Here is a 5,482-nt window from a genome sequence, read left to right on the forward strand (position 1 = left end):
CTATATATATATATATATATATATATATAATAATATCAACATTCTCATATACATGAATAACGTCCTCATAGAAAATAACAACCAATTAAACATGTGCTGATATATTGTTACTCCTTCTGCATCACAGTGGTCTCATAATACAATCTAATATAAGATATAAACACATAACACTATAATAATCACATTCCTGGTACACTGTAGTCATGTGATGCTACAGTGTGACCCACTAACATTTGTGCAGTATGTTATTCAATCACACAGTAGTGACAGGAGCCTTTACTGATAACAGGGATGTAAATTAAATCAATTTTGCCCTGTTTATAGCCCTAAATATATTCATTCTTACCTGCAATAAGGACATAAGGTATGATGAGTCTGAGGGACACAGCACAGCAACTGCTATTCTGTTCCCCCAGTAACAAAACGTCGAACTTTTTGTTCCTCCCATGCCTTGCTTGCAGTTGAACTTTGTGCTTTGTGCTGCCATCTACTGGTAAATTACTAGAAATGTCATGAAACAGAAATGTGTTGTTTTTTATGGGGGTACCTGACATTCCTTACATGGCAATAGATCTGCAATCCCAGTTGCATTCAAGGACCTTGTTTGGGTAACCTATGCCCTGGGTAGACGTGAGAGGCAGTTAAAATGTGTGGCATTCTCTAGCTACCTGAATAGGGAAGGTGCATTAGTGGTGGGACACCCTGGCATCAGGGTACCTGTTTGGACCAATGACTCCAGTGTTAAGCCTTCCTGTTGCCTTCAGAATCAAAGCATTGGGATATATACTGCACCAAGGAATTGTATGCTTTCAGTGTTGCGCCTCCTCAGGGATCTGACAAGCAGGGAACCCAGCCAGCCTTCCGATCCCGGCGGCAGGCTACTTAGTCAGCTTTCAGACCTCGGCAGTGGGGCACAATGGAGTGCCAGGAGGCTGCTTCTTAAGGCAGGGCAACTGTCAGGACCTGGTTCACCTTCTAGAGTCACTGTGGGTCACTTAGCTGAAAGCTGTATTTGCAGTGATCACCAGCAGGTGTCTCCAAGTGGCCAGCAGGTTCCTGCAATCAGTTTGACCGGGTCCCAGCTGCTGGTAGGGTACTGAGGTCCGTCCTCTGCCATTGCAAATTGCGTCAGTGTTTTGATTGCCATCTTTGCTGCCAGATCCTTATGACTGTGTATCCTGCTGCTTACTCCTGCTCCTTGTTCCTGTATTCAGTCTTGATTCACCCCTTCCTCGTATCCCTGGTATTTCCTGTTACCTGTGTCCCTCATTATGTATATATTTTGCACAAAGTTAGTTGTAAGGTCTGTGTAAAAAAAATCTCCCTTCGAGGATATATATATATATATATATATATATATATATACAGTATATATATATATATATATATATATATATAATTATACTGTATATATACCACTGCTCAAAAAAAGTTAAAGGAACACTTTGAAAACACATCAGATCTCAGTGGGGAAAAATATCTTGCTGGATATCTATACTGATATGGACTGAGTAATGTGCTAGGAACGAGAGGATGCCACATCTTTTGATAGAAATGAAAAGTATCAACCTACAGAGAGTCTAATTCAAAGACACCCCAAAAAAATCAAAGTGAAAAAATGATGCAGCAGGCTAGTCCATTTTGCTGAAATTTCATTGCAGCAACTCAAAATGGTACTCAGTAGTTTGTATGGCCTCCACGTGCTTGTATGCATGTCTGGCAACATCGGAGCATGCTCCTAATGAGGCGACGGATGGTATGCTGAGGTATTTCCTCCAAGATCTGGACCAGGGCATCACTGAGCTCATTAACAGATTGAGGTGCAACCTGACGGCGTCAGATGGACCAAAACATAATGTCCTAGAGGTGTTCTATTGGATTAGGTCAGGCGAACATGGGGGCCATTCAATGGTATCCATTCCTTCATCCTCCAGAAACTGGCTGCATACTCTCACCATATGAGGCTGGTCATTGTCATGCACCAGGAGGAACCCAGGACCCCCTACACCAGCGTAGGATCTGACAATGGGTCCAAGGATTTTATCCTAATACCAAATGGCAGTCAAGGTCCCATTGCCTAGCCTGTAGAGGCCTGTTCAACCCTCCATGGATATGCCTCCCCAGGCTATCACTGACCCACCACCAAACCCATCATGCTGAACGATGTTTCACTTATGTCACATGTGCTCAGGGTAAACCTGCTCTCATCTGTGAAAAGCACAGTGCGCAAGTGGCTGACCTGCCAATTCTGGTGTTCAATGGCAAATGAGCACAGGGCTCAGTAGAGGACTTTTGGCCCTCAGGCCATCCTCATGAAGTCTGTTTCTGATTGTTTGATTAGAGACATTCACACCAGTGGCCTGCTGGAGGCCATTTTGTAGGGCTCTGGCAGTGCTCATCCTGTTCCTTGCACAAAGGAACAGATACCAGTCCTGTGAATGGGTTAAGGACCTTCTACAGCCCCGTCCAGCTCTCCTAGAGTAACTGCCTCCTGGAATCTCCTACATGCTCTTGAGACTGTGCTGGGAGACACAGCAAACCTTCTGACAATGGCACATATTGATGTGCCATCATAGAGGAGTTGGACTATAAGGTCCAGGTATCGTCTCATGCTTCCAGTAGTGACACTCACCCTATTTAAATGCAAAGCTATTGAAAAACGGTCAGAGAAGATGACCAGGGAAAAAATGTCATTTGCCTCCACCTGTAAAACCATTCCTGTTTTGGAGGTTGTCTCATTGTTGCCCATCTAGTGCACCTTTTTTTAATTTCAAAGCAATTTTAAAGAGCAAAGGGCTATATCAGTGCTGGATCAACCGCTATGAGACAGAAATCAAACAAACGGTATAAAATAGAAAATATTTGAAGTAGGATACATCCAATAAAATACTATACAGCAAGTACAGTAAACAAACAATAATAAATAGATAGAGACACAAAACAAATGTGGACCTCACAATATACCCTACCCACACCCCGCCCCATACAGTTACATAAGAGAATGCCCTATAGTGGTGCAAGGTAAGTGTGTCCAATGCATTTCGCCTATTCGGCTTCTTCAGGGAAGGGTAGGTGTAGAGGATTCACAATATTATTATAAAATCAGAGATGGTCCCATATATAGAGGAGCGGAAGCCGCCTATAGATATTTGCAAAAAAGCTGAATCGCAAACAAATTGACCTCAAATCGCACTTGTCTCAGAACCATTCCTGAAAAATCAGTGGTACTGTTTATTTACGACAAGGAATAGATTTAAAAAACCCAGGGCTTTATACAAGAGAAAATATTCCACCGTAATCGGGATAGAGGCATGCAGAGAGGCTGGGGCATTAAACCACTAGGCACCAAAAATTCAGAGCCCTTCCTTACTGATTCATACACAGCCCTCAGACGACGCCCTTCTCCAGGGAATTTTGTGAAAGTCCGAGAAGACTGCTGTAATCAAACTCATGGGTAAGCCATACTAGCGACCCTTGGAATGTATTGATGAGCCCCTCCAGCGCATACAGTCTGCACTCACAGCAACCTTGCCGTTTTTAATTTCATTAACACCAAAGCAGCTGAAACTGACTAACAATCCCCTTTGCTACTTAAAGCGGAGTTCGACCCAAAAGTGGAACTTCCGCTTTAAATAGTCCTAACCCCCTGACATGCCACATTTGGCATGTCATTTTTTGGGGGGGGAGCGGGTACCTAGTTTTGACAGGTACCCGCTCCCACTTCCGCCCGAAACGCTGCGGTGGCCTGAGCGGAAGTTCTCCTCTCTCCCTCCCTCCCAGCAATCTTCTGGGACATGTCAGAGGTCCCAGAAGATTGCCGGCCAATCACGACGCGTAGCGCATCTCGCGCATGCGCAGTGCGTACCCGGCTGTGAAGCCGCAAACGGTCACAGCCGGGTGCCCACATCAGTGATGCCGGCGCCGCGGAGCAGAGAGGGAGAAGATGGCGCATCGCTGGACGGTGGGACAGGTGAGTGTGCGGCTAGGCTGGAACTCCGCTTTAATTGACCAGATCAATATCCCATGAGTTTAATTGATGCTATACTCTATGCTAAAAGTGTTCTTTTAATTTTTTGAGCAGTATATATATATATATATATATATGTGTGTATAGTATCTCACAAAAGTGAGTACGCCCCTCACATTTGTGTAATTTGTGTAAATTTGCTGTCCCCTCAAAATAACTCAACACACAGCCATTAATGTCTAAACCGCTGGCAACAAAAGTGAGTACACGCCTAAGTGAAAAAGTCTAAATTGTTACTGGAGTCCTCCTTAACTCCTCCATGATGACATCACAGAGCTGGTGGATGTTAGAGACCTTGCGCCTCACAGATGCTCAATAGGTTTAGGTCTGTAGACATGCTTCGCCAGTCCATCCCCTTTACTCTCAGCTTCTTTAGCAAGGCAGAAGTCGTCTTGGAGGTGTATTTGGGGTTGTTATCATGTTGGAATATTGCCCTGTGGCCCAGTCTCCGAAGGGAGGGGATCATGCTCTGCTTCAGTATGTCACAGTACATGTTGGCATTCATATTTCCCTCAATGAACTGCAGCTGCCGGCAGCAGCCATGCAGCCCCAGACCATGACACTCCCACCACCATGCTTAACTATAGGTAAGAACAAGTGTGTCTTTGTACTCCTCACCAGTGGGGGCTGGTGCATTGGGGGCGCAGGGGCACCCCTAATCTACATGCGGGGTGCCGGACGCATGGAGTTCAATGGGGTTTTTTTTTTCTGAATCACCTGATTAGAGCCAGAGGCTCTAATAGGCTTCAGAAAAGGGTGAACCCGGGGCGCAGAGCACTGCACCCTAGCCCATCCGTTTGTGTGACAATAGCGAATGAAAATGTGCAGGTAAGTGTACTGGTCTCTCTGCATTGAAGGGGGCACGCTGATCACTCTGAATTGAAAGGGGGCAAGCTGGTCACTGCATTGAAAGGGGCACGATGGTCACTCTGCATTGAAAGGGGGCACGGCACGCTGGTCACTCTGCATTGAAAGGGGGCACGCTGGTCACTCTGCATTGAAAGGGGGCACGGCACGCTGGTCACTCTGCATTGAAAGGAGGCACGCTGGTCACTCTGCATTGAGAGGGGGAACGATGGTCTCTCTGCATTGAAAGGGACACGCTGGTCACTCTGCATTGAAAGGGGGCACGGCACGCTGGTCAATCTGCTTTGAAAGGGGGCACTCTGGTCACTCTGCATTGAAAGGGGGCACGCTGGTCACTCTGCATTGAAAGGGGACATGCTGGTCACTCTGCATTGAAAGGAACATACTGGTCACTCTGCATTGAAAGGGGGCACGCTGGTCACTCTGCATTGAAAGGGACACGCTGGTCACTCTGCATTGAAAGAGGGCAAGCTGGTCACTCTGTATTGAAAGGGACACGATGGTTTCTCTGCATTGAAAGGGACACGCTGGTCACTCTGCATTGAAAGGGGGCACGGCACGCTGGTCACTCTGCATTGAAAGGGGGTA

Source organism: Pelophylax lessonae (genome assembly GCF_965119305.1).
Source record: "Pelophylax lessonae genome assembly, chromosome: 3".
NCBI lineage: Eukaryota > Metazoa > Chordata > Amphibia > Anura > Ranidae > Pelophylax > Pelophylax lessonae.